The sequence below is a fragment of the Salvia miltiorrhiza genome, chromosome 4, assembly GCF_028751815.1.
Source record: "Salvia miltiorrhiza cultivar Shanhuang (shh) chromosome 4, IMPLAD_Smil_shh, whole genome shotgun sequence".
Classification (NCBI taxonomy): Eukaryota; Viridiplantae; Streptophyta; class Magnoliopsida; order Lamiales; family Lamiaceae; genus Salvia; species Salvia miltiorrhiza.
In genome coordinates this window covers 19,618,650-19,630,910 of record NC_080390.1, presented here as the reverse complement: position 1 = coordinate 19,630,910, position 12,261 = coordinate 19,618,650, and the positions used below count along the sequence as shown (strand labels likewise).

Genomic DNA, 12,261 nt, shown 5'->3' with positions numbered 1-12,261 from the left:
CGAAGATGTAGCACGCGACTCTTCATGAAACGCCTGCGCGAAATAGGAGCTCTCTTCAAGACTGTATCTATATTTAAAATTGTCTCATTTATGATTTCTCTGATCCCTTTTAGCTTGATTGTAGTCCTGCTAGTTTTCCACTTGTAAATCTCCAGTTACATTGAGCATTGAGAAACTTCGATTTTCTTGAGTTTAGAATTTATGAATAAAAGTTTCAGCATTGGCCAAATGCGTTCAGAATTTTTTTTTGTTAAGAGATTTCTGCAAAATTAAAATTGTATGGTACCTAAAATTTTCATTACAGAGAATTATTACTACAAATTTTCTGGTTACAGTTACTCCAAACCAAGAAGTTTAGCTCTTCGTTCCCACAACGTTGTTATCTTCTTCTCCTGAGTAAGCAGCAACGCAGCTCGTTCCCGGGCTCCCTCGCAGGTTTCTGTGGCGACGTTGCATTTCTCAGCTTCCTTGCGATATTCAGAAGCCAACCTTCTCGCTTCCCTCAAAGTGATGTTCATGTGTTGGGAGTGTTCTTTACCTACGGCGTCGTGCAATCTCAGCTCTTCAGATAATAAGTCCACATAATGCTTCTCCATCTCTTCCTTGAGATCAGGATCATCTTTTCCACAATCTGCCATGGGAGAAAATCTTCACCATGATTTCTTCATATTAAATTCATATATAGCAGATATGCCCAGCGCTCGCTGGGTCTTTTCTAGCGGGCGTTGGTTCTCCGCGGGCGCTGATTTCATGGAATTCAATTCCAAAATTATCCCGTAAAGTCTTCGAAAATCAGTGAAAATCGGGTGAAATCCAACCACGAATTCTTTGAAAGTCGTCTGGAATCTATGTGAATTCCATGGAATTTAAATTCCATGGACTTTTTAAAGTCTGTGGAAATCCACAACGAATACACCCTCCTAAATTTTAGTTGTGAATTCGACTGGTTGTGAATTCACAACCAAAAAATTCTTGTTGTAAATTAAATTTTGGTTGTGAATTCGACTGTTTGTGAATTCATAACCAAAAAAATTATGGCTGTGAATTAAATTTTGGTTGTAAATGCACAACCAAAAAATTCGTTGTGAATTCGACTGTGTAGGGTTTAGGGTTACTTGTTGTGAATTCGACTGTGCAGGATTTAGGGTTTAGGGTTTAGAGTGGATTTAGGATTTAGGGTTTAGGTTTTAGGGTTTAGGGTTTAGAGTGGGTTTACGGCTTAGGGTTTATGTTTTAGGGTTTAGGGTTTAGAGTGGATTTAGGGTTTAAGGTTTAGAGTGGGCTTAGGCTTGTGAATTCACAATCAAAAAATTCTTATTGTGAATTCTACTGTTTAAGGTTCAGGGTTTAGGGTTTATGGTTTAGAGTGAGTTTAGGGTTTAGGGTTTAGGATTTAGATAGGGTTTAGGGTTTACATTTGTGAATTAAATTTTAGTTTTGAATTCGACTGGTTTTGAATTCACAACAAAAAAATTCTTATTGTGAATTACATTTAGGTTGTGAATTCTAATTCACAACCAAAAAAATCTAGTTGTGAATTAAATTTTGATTATTCACAACCAAAAAATTTTGGTTGTGAATTGCGGGATTTTTTAAAGGGGTGATGTTTATTGGGTAAAATGAAGTGGACATTTTTTTTAATATTTAATGTGAAGGGTATTTTGGTAACACTGGCCATTTTTTAATATTTTTATCTTAGTGGATAATTTTTAATTTTACAATATGAAAGTGGCCATTTTAAAAATTCACTCTTTACAATTATAATTAAAATTATCTAATATATACACAAATACATAACAATTTTAAATCATCACACACGTAACACAAAAATTCCAACTATCTAATGCTCAAACTAAATTCATGTTTATTTTAAAAAAATTAATTCACTCATCAAACTAAAAATTAAGACATGTTAACTTATCATTTTTCTTCAACTTTTTATTTGCATAGACCATTTTCTTCTTGGTGTGTAATTGAGTTCTAAATAAAATATGCAATATGTCTATTAAATGAAATTATGAAAAGAGATTTAATTTGATGTATGATATAAATTGAACTTAAAGTGAATTTGTTATTGTAGTCTAAATTTTCACCATATTATTTGAATGAAACAACTTTTAAATTTTATATTTTCTTATTCATTGTAAATATTACTTGATTTGTGATAAGTTCTTTAAAGATGGGATTATTTTAGATTGGATATTTTACCTGTAGTGTGATGGGTAAGATTAGATTTAGAGAAGACGAGAGAAAAGAAGCTGGTGGTTGTATTTCATGTTTGTGTCCCCCTTTTATAATGAAGAACAACCCTATTTATAAGGTGTACAAGGGGTAAAAGGGTCCATTTACATTATCGTACATGCCCTAGGGTAGTTAGGAGAATGATTCCATACAACTATTTTTTGGTGTGTCAGGATATTGTCGGCGATCTTTCGTCTGCTCTGTGGGACGGCAGCAATTAAGTCTCGCCTTCTCTTCAGCTCTGTCCGCTTCTTAGTCAGAGATGTTTATGATCAAGTGTAGATCCTTGCACGAGGTGCGAATGGTTTGATGAGTGTTGATTGGGCTAATTCTACTCTGTTTATATTCAGCTCTGGATATGCGATGCCTTAACTTTATTGAATCCTTCCAGCTCTGACCCTTTTCCTTGTAAAACCTTTGTTGACTAGCCAGAGAACTCCCTTGAGTGGTCTGCGTCCCAACGAGTGCTCTTCCTGCTATTTCTGCCCTACTCTCGTCCAGGGCTAAGCCTCAACCTCGTGTACTTTACCCCTCATCTATTTAATTATTAATTTATAATTTTGAATTTGAAAGGAGTTATGAATGTCACATATTTTAAAAATACTACCATATTATAATCATAACAAATTTGTTATTTTACTTTATATAAAAATAGAATAATGAATAATTTATTTTTAAAATAATTAATATTCTAAAATAACTATTAATGCATTACTTTAAAAAATAAAGTTGTCAAGAAGAATAATAATTTTTTTGTTACTTGTTGACAATTATGTTCCAATTTATTATGTTTTTATCTTAATTGTATTTTTTTTAGCACAATTTTCTTTGAGATAAAATATTAAATACTATGTAATTATATATATTGAACAAAATATCAAGAAAATCATTTGGAATTATATTTCATGTCATCTAACTTCAATTAATTAATTTTCAATTCAATTATTATATTTCACGTAACGTCTGCATTGTATAGTAGCTAGACACAAAAGCAATGCAAGATTGCTTTGACTTGCTACAAAATCACAACTTATTCAAATTTAATAAAATATGTACAATACAAAGAAAGCAAAAACATCCAAAACAAATACAAACATATAAAAACTTACAATATAGTAGCAGTAGCATGAGGGCAAGGGATCAAGTCAAGATCAAACTCATGACAAGAACTCCTAGCACGAAGATCAACAACATAGTTTCGATCACTAGAAGAAACTGTGAATTTGAATGCATTAATTGCATTAACCTCCATTCTCCGACCTTCCTCAACTGAGATGTCTAGTTTCAATGCAGCCCACTCTGTAAGTGGATGAGTTCTTGCCAACGCCTTGCTATGCATTTCTGCAAACCAATGACATATCAATGTTCTCACAAACTCTAGCAAGGTGCATACGGGCAATCTCCTACCCCATCGAAGCCTACCATTGAATACCTCGGCACAATTAGACGTCATGAAGTTATATCTACGAACTCTACAATGACTACGTGCCTATCTAGAAGGCTGAATATCCATCAACTTCCTATATGCACCTTTGTCACGAACCAAGGCCAATTGCCCAGAATGCAAATCATATTGCTCCCTCCTGTAGCTATTTGCAGCTCTTTGAAACATAGCTACAACATTTGCACCATATCTTGCAAGGTTCTTCTGCAAATGATACGTGCAAAGACCATGAGGAACGTCAGGAAACACAGCTTCAACAGCATTCTTTATGCTGATATGCTGATCTGAAACAAATAACATGTTCTCTAAAACACCAAAAGCACGTTTCAACCGTGTAAGAAACCATAACCATGAACTGTCATTCTCCTTATCACCCAATCCAACAGCTAATGGGAAAATATGTTCATTTCCATCCTTCGTCACAACAACAAATATCACACCCTTATACTTTCCTTTCAAATGGGTAGCATCAATAACAACACCAGGAAGTCCAGATGATAAAAAACCACGAATACAAGCACCAAGAGCCATAAAACAATAATTAAAGACATCATCTCCATTAGTCTTCAAATTAATAATCGAGTCCGGGTTGCAATGCTGCACCATATGAAGATAAGAGGGGATCAACTGAAAAGACTTATCAGGATCGCCATAAATAAGCTTGATGGCGTGATTCCTCCTAGCATAAGCAACTGAATAGTCACCATGAAATCCATACTCTCGTTGCAACTGAGCTGCCATCTCCTTAGGCTTCAAAACTGCACCATTGTGCATCAATGTTGGTGCAAAAAAAGCACCAATAATCTTTGAAGAAACCGTACGTGGACCATGGTGGCGAAAATCCATATGACAAGTGTGTGGTGCAATCCACTTGATCACCCTCCAAACTGTACCTGAAGCAGTCGCACGCATAAAAAATTAGCACTCCTCTGGATACTTGCAATTAGCATTAAATCTGCTGGTGGGTGACCTACTAACAACAAATTCAACTCGATACTTCAAGTGGTACAGACCCAATGCAGTAATCATACTATCTTTGTCCATATAGGTAGATCCAACAGCTAAAGAATCTCGAGAATACAACTCAACATCAATAGCTCCATCGACAGGCAACGAAGTTTGATACGTTGCACCTAGAATAATCCATTGCCGCCTACTACTAGTATCAACACTAATGCTCTGATCATCCAAACCATCATTAACAAAAGGAGAAGATGGCAAAGGTGGAACTATATGTCGACTTCTAACAACAGTGGGAACATCCTGCGGTAAATCATCATCCAAGTCATCAAGACTATCCTGATCTACTACAAAAATGCACATACATAACGCTTCATACATAACGGTTTTTTTAAAAAACCGTTATGTATGAGCGCATTTTTGGAAAAGATAACGGTTTTCACAAAAAACCGTTATCTATGTACTGTTGTCCATGGAAATAGATAACGGTTTAAGTTAATCCGTTATGTTTATGCGTTATCTATTAGTTTCATACATGACGGTATTACAAAACCGTTAAGGCAACCGTTATCTATGAGCATCTTTTTATAACGGTTGTTTTAACCGTTATATATGAGCGCCTCAAGACTGTTATGTATTGTTTTTTATAATTATTTTTAACTTTAATAATATTATAAAAAATTAAAATCCTAATTTCCTAATACAATCTAGCCAACCCACAGTCTCATTCTCTAAAGTTTCTTCTCTAAAATTTTAGGAAGTATCCCTCTCTCTCGCCACTCTATCTTGATTCCGGTTCCCAGCCGCCATGAATCGCCGCCTCCCTCTGGCGCGACGAGGTCAGCACTTGTTCTTCTTCCTCCTCCTCTCCTCCTCTCCTTCCCTTTTGTGCCCTATTTCTTCCCCAAGAACAAAATCCCCAATTTCTAGGGTTTTCAGCCTCCCTTTCATCTCTGAATTTCGCCCCTCCGGTGAGTCCCGCCACTGTCGACGCCTTGCACAGTTGCTCCCTGCCTCAGGTAACACCTTTTTTCTCTCTCTCTCTCTCAATATCTATTTCTCTCTCCCTTTCTCTGCTCTCCCTCTCGATCTCCATCTCTCCTGTTCTCCGCGGCCGCTGCGAGCCGCGGCGGCGCATGCAGCGCCGATGGTCATCGCCGCTCGTGCTCTCCCCTCTCTCCCTCTATCTTGCTCCGCCATCCCCTCATTCTCGTTAATTTCGGATTTGGTTTTCACTAATTTTATTTTTAATTTTTAGTACTATTTTTTATCGTTAAATGTTGTTGTTTCTGTCATTGTTTTTTAATTAAATTTTTTGTCATTGTTTAAGTTGTAGAATCAGATTGGCGGTGGAAAGCCCAAAATGAGATGGTTAGGAACTCAATTTTGTTTCTCTCTCAATTCTTCCAATTCCAAGCCCTAATTTTATGAACTATTGAAGTGAAGCACCTGCTGACATTAATAAACCTGCATCTGCACCTGCTGGAATCATTGATTCTTTGGGAATTTTGATAGAGAAATTTGGAACAAGAGCTTGAAATATGAAGGTTGGTTTTATTTAATTAATTTGTTTTAATTAGTTTCTTGTGGTGAATGTTGTTACATATCTGGGAAATTAAAGATAGTTAAGGACGATGGTGGATGGGTTTCTCCTCTATCATTATGCTTTCTCTTGGAGATGTTCATCATTGCTCAGTAGTTACACTTATTTTGGATACATTTGGACCCCACATTTCTTGATTTAAGTAGAATTATTGTTTAATATGATGGCTCAACATGTAATATTAGGTTTGCCATATAGAGCCCAGCGTTGTTAGTTTAATCCTGAAGTATTTCAATGTATACATTTATCTTAATTGCCACTTTATCCCCCAGGTTGGTCTCATTACTTCAATATCAATATGTTTCTTGTTTTGACCTAGTTAGACAGCATATTGACTCTATGGAGTTGCCTGCGGGATTGTGATCTTGGGTTTGGCTCTTTTAAGCATACTGGAGAAGATACAATATGTTTACCATTATGAGAATTGTGGGAAGGTAATATGCTCTACTGAATTATAGCATGGCTATGTTTTACCATAATATGATAGTATCTTTATTCGATCATGAAATCACCTGAAATTCATATTATTTGTTTCAAGAGAAGTGGACCATAATCCAGTTGTATATCTTTTACAGGTGATTGTAGATATACAACAAGTCCAACAGATTTGCTGAAGCTGAGAATATATTGAGAAAGATTCTTCATATGATGGAATTATGAAAGGTTTATCATATTCTGTTATTTTATTATTATCTATTCTACAAGATCTTTCAACTTCATTGTAGCTTGGTGAAATTTTGTACTTATTATCTATCTCTTCCAATTACTTTGTTGTTTTAACTGGGAATATGAACTTATTTTTTAAATAATGGTTAAAGTATATTATGCCACAGGGTTGGAAATCTTTGGATATCATTGTTGTAGCTGAACGGCTTGCATTAACTCTTGAAGCAACAAGGAGATTAAAGGAGGTAGAAGAATTGTTAGAGAGGTACATTAATATTAAGCACTCAATGAGGAGCAAATCCAAATAGTTTCTACTAGAGAATAACAATTTCTCTGTAGCAGATGTCTTGATGCCAAGAAAAACTTGCTTCCTCATGTATTGAAGAATATGTAGTCTCGAGACTTGCAAGAATTGCTTAATTTTATCCTGTCTCATTTTTTTGTTTATTTCTGTGCAGCTGTATATTTCTCAACCCCAACTGAACTCAACTTCAGGAGGTACTCTTCACTCTGCGGTCGCGAGCAGCTCAACAGTATATAGTTGAAGGATAAGATACAAGATTATAGAGCTTATAGAGGTGCAGGTTTTAGAAGGCAACGGAAGCCCTAGTTTTTTTTTTTTTTAGTTGGGCTCAAAATATTATGTATGAATGTTTTGTGATATATATAATATATGTTATTGATGGTTTTATCATTTTGTTGTTTTAAGTTCATTTATTCATTTTTTTAGATAAATAACAGAAAAATTGAGAAAAATATTAAAAATATGCTAAAAGCTATAGTTGGCATACATAACGGTAAAGAACTGTTATGTATTATGATAAAGATAACGGTTAAAACCGTCATGTATAATAGTATAGATAACGGATATAAAACGTTACTTATGTATAAACAACCGTTATGTATATGTGTATACATAACGGTGAAGTTTAACTTTCTTGACGGGTTGGAACCGTTATGTATAATTATTTAGATAATGGATTATCAAGCGTTATATATTTATGAAAAATCGTTATGTATAATAGAATAGATAACGCTTAAATCTCCGTTATGTATGAACTTCACATACATTACACCATTATACATTACGGCAGTTTTCACACATAGATAACTGGTAATGCACTGAATCACCAACACCTAAACTAGAAAGTTGATGGGAGATCGGAACCTGAGGGAGATAGACGGACGGATGTTTCTTTCACTCTTCAATAGAATAGTTCTTTACAAATATCAGAGCATACATGTAAAACTTGGGAGAAAAGATCGGTCCCTTCTACTATTACAGATATGCTATTTATAAGAGATGAAGAGGAGAGGGTAAGATTGTCTTTTCCTTCATGGCACGTGCTCGGTACGGCCTTGCAGCTTTTGCCTCCTTCAGAAAGTAGTTGGGAACTCTTCGCTTGCGCCGGCATCTCTAGGTGTTGAAGTCTGCGCTGCCTTCTCTAAGGAGCGCTGGTGCTGCGCTGCTCTCTCGTAGGGTGGCGATGACTGCGCTGCTCCTTCATGGGATGGCGATGACTGCGCTGCTCCTTCACGGGGTGTCGATCGTTGCGCTGCTCTCTCAAAGAGGGCGCTGGGATCTCCATTCTTTGTCCTGCACTGTTAGTTTTCCTATTTTGTGCAATAATCATTAAGGCAGTAGATCTTTCATATTGGTAACATATGGAGTACGGGTCGTGTGTTGCGCTGATGAGGACCTTATCCCTCATCAGCTACTCCCCCCCTTATTCTACGAAAAGAGGTAGATTTTCACGTGAATTTTCGTAGATGAAAAGTGTTTGCTTTGAGGTATGGAGGAATGGCCGATATCAGGAAGGGCAATGAGTGAGCCTGCGCAGGAGGGCTTCGTATCATCGCCTGCGCTGACTGCTGTGGTACAGGTCTTGTCCCATCGCATTTAATGCGATCTGATGTTTTTGAGTACTTTGTGACGTCCTTCCACGCTTCTACTTTTGTGAGGGTGAGATCTCGGTCCTCCATTTTTATCCGCCGTTCTGGGGTGAAATCCCAACCTTCCATTTTCCTTTCACATTTCCCAACCCTAATGATTATTCTCCCCCCTTTCCCTCGATTCAAATTCCTTTCTTATAAATACCCCCCATCGTCTTCATCCTCTTCTTCTTCCTCTCCTTCTTCTTCTTCTCTGAACTTTCTCTCAGACTTTTCTGGTTTCTCCGACCTTCCTTTGTCCCCGGTTCCTTTGTTAGGCTCCCCTTCCGACTATCACTCCTCTTACCAGGTTAGGCTCTCCCTTCCTCCATTATCCCCCTCGACTCGCCCGTTCTTTCTCGATTGTCTTATTGCGTTTGTTTGTTTTTTTTGTTTGTTTGTTTTTTTTTTCTCGTGTGTTCGCCATGGCCACCGTGGGTGCCAGACAACAACAAATAAATGCAGCGGAAGATATGACGTGCCAGGGCTGTCATTTTCCTCGTTCTACCCTCACCGTCGCCCAAATGTCGTCATTACGGGGGTCGTTACGTATTCAGCCGGACGATCCGGAACTGAAACTCCGGATGCAGCGAGAGTCCGGCGATATGCCCGATGTGGATGGAAAATGGCGTCAGGACACCATTCCTATCTGGCACGCTCAGGTGAAGGCGGGTCTGCGTTTACCCCCTTCAGGCTTTCTTGTGGAACTATGCGAGCGGTTCGGGATCCCCTTCTTTCAGCTTTCCCCTTCTTCTCTCCGTAGGGCCCACATTCTTCATATTCTCTGTGCTGCTAATAATTATCCCCGCAGTGTGAGGTTGTTTCACAAGACCCACATCCTCAAGCGGACCGATTGCCATTATAACTTCACAGCTAAGCCCAAAATGAATTTAAAATTCTTGAGTGACCTTCACTCTATGGATAAAAAATTTCGCGACAAGTATTTTTTTGTACAAGTGCGGAATGGGACTTGGGAGGACTATGCTGGTACTAATGAGGTAGAATGGCATCGGACAAAGCACTCCTCTCCCCCAAATAGGGAACCTCTAGATGCCCTAGAAACTGGCCTCATCAATCTCCTAAACCAAGCCTTTGTTAACAAGGATTTTGATGTCTTACAACTGGTCTCTTCTCCCTCTGTTCTGGCCGGCGCTGGCCTCTTCTCTCGTTATCCCCAAACCTCCATCGGTATATTCCAAGTGTTTGAATTGCTTAGCATGTTAGTACTTTACATTTCTTAATCATTTCTCTTCCTGCGCAGGTATGTGGAGGTCTAAGGAGCATGGTGCCCTTGATTCCTTCCGTTTCCTCCCCGATCCTGCTGTCGAGGAAGATACTACCCCGCAGACTGGGTCGGCACAGCATGTGACCCCTGAGTCTTTTAATCCCGAGCAACCCTGTCCGGGTTCGTCTGCTGCTAGCACTCCACCTCTTCGACTCCTCGACGAAGGTGATGCGAGTTCCGCTGAGGGTATTCGTAAGCGTCGCAAGACTCGACAGGTAGTCTCGTCCAAGAAGAGAATGGTCCCTGCTCCTGGTGCCGGGGATAAGGATTCTTTTGAAGCTTTACTCGATGATGCGCCTCATCAAGCTGCGCAGGCAAGGGAGGGATCTGACTCCGTTGTGGAGATTCCAGGCCCTCGTGCTTTGAAGGATTTGACCGGTCAGGAGTGCCGGTCCCAAATGGAATCGCAGATCGCCTCTGTCGACCTGCGCAGGTACGATGCTATGGACATGGGGGACCTAGCTTTCAACATGTGCCTGGGTGTGGAGCAGGTAAGTTACGTGTGTTCTTGTTTTTATGATAATTTTTTATGTGCGGATTTTTGGTTTTATGCCATGAACTGTAATTGTGTCTGTGCAGTTGCGAGTAAAATGTTTGTCAGCCTCCCGCCATATGACCCGGGCTGCTTCTGGTCTTCGTGAGAAGGAGGAAGAACTCATGGCCTCTTTGGCTGATAACTCTGAGCTACAAGAGCAGCTGCGTCAAGCCCAAGCTGAGCTAGCAAAGGTGAAGGTGGAGAAGGAGTCCATCGAGACTGAGTTTGCTCGTGTAACCAGGGAGAAGGCGAAAGAGCTTGAGGCTGTCAAGCATGAGATGTCGGAGGAATGCCGGGTGAAGTTGAATCAAGTGAAGGCGCAGGTTGCCGATCAGGAGAATCAAGCTTTCATGCGAGGGATAAAAGAGTACCGCCAACAGTTCTTCCTCACTGCGCGTGGTCAATTATTCCTGCGCTACATGTTAGAGGATTCTCTTCAAGCCTTCCGTCGTTCCCCTGACATGCTCCGCTTGATGGGGCCCGCTATGCAGTTCTTGGTGAAGGAAGGCAGTCGACTCGCCCTCGATCCGGTGGAAGTGACGCCTGAACAACGCAGCAAATTTGACTTTGAGGCTGTGCTGAATCAAGTGGATGATGACAGTTTAAATGGGCTGTTAGGCGTCGATCCTTCCTCTCCTTCGACTCCTGGTTGGTGGCTTCCAGTTTTGGATAAAGCCCTTCGGCTCTTTGCTAAAGGTGAAACGAAGGACACCTTACCTGCGGCGCCGGTGATTCGATCTCCCTATCTGGATGAGCTGCGCAGTCGTATGCATTCCTCTCGCGGTAATTATCCCGGGGGGGACCCTGGTCTACCCTCCTCCAACTTCCTCCCAATCCGTGCCTATCTCTCCAGGCCGAAAGGGGTCCGCCCCAGAAGTGGCGCAGGCAGGGGCGAAAGTAGTGGTATCAGGGGCTGCGCAGGAAGAGGTTGTGTTTCAGCTGCCAGTGGTGTCGGATCCGGTGATCGAAGAGGTTGCGCAGCCTGCTTTTGTTGAGGAGCCCATTGTCGAAGAGTTCATCGTGGATCATCCTTCATCCCCCCAACACCTTGACTAGACGAATCCCTCTTATGTCTCTTTTGTTTGTACAAGATTGTCTTTTTTTTTTCATGGAGACTATTCCTGTTGTAAAATTTCCTTTGGACCTATTTTATATAATCGTGTGATTTGATCCTCTTGAATGTTCTAGATGGTGTTATTTTATTTTTATTGTTATCGTGTAATATTCCCATATTTTATGTTTGTCTACATGACCTCCTACTTCTTTGTGAAAGGTTCGTTGTTAAAATCTGACTGATTATGAATATGATCGGAATTTCGTTGAGTGTTCATGTGTTGGGAAGGGTGTATGTAAGCAACCATGAAGAATTTAGCTCTCTATATTTCTGTCATTTGTGCAGCCATTGTGTAGCCCCCTTTTAAGCATCCGTTGTCCCGTTTTCTACGCAGTCATATCTGCGCATCCACTATCCCCTTGGTCTACGCAGTCATATCTGCGCGTCCACTATCCCCTTGGTCTGCGCAGTCATATTTGCGCATCCACTATCCCCTTGTTCTGCGTAGTCATTTCTGCACTTATGCAATCCATTATCTTTT

At 39.7% G+C, this 12,261-nt stretch overlaps 1 long non-coding RNA gene across 1 annotated transcript; it reads left to right on the top strand.

Moving 5' to 3' along the window:
• Positions 1-5,368: 5,368 nt before the first annotated feature.
• On the top strand, positions 5,369-7,285 carry LOC131023710 (uncharacterized). The gene is made up of 5 exons (XR_009101500.1): positions 5,369-5,664; positions 5,976-6,192; positions 6,572-6,682; positions 6,824-6,911; positions 7,082-7,285. It is a non-coding gene; the product is annotated as an uncharacterized LOC131023710 (long non-coding RNA).
• The last annotated feature ends 4,976 nt before the right edge of the window (positions 7,286-12,261 follow it).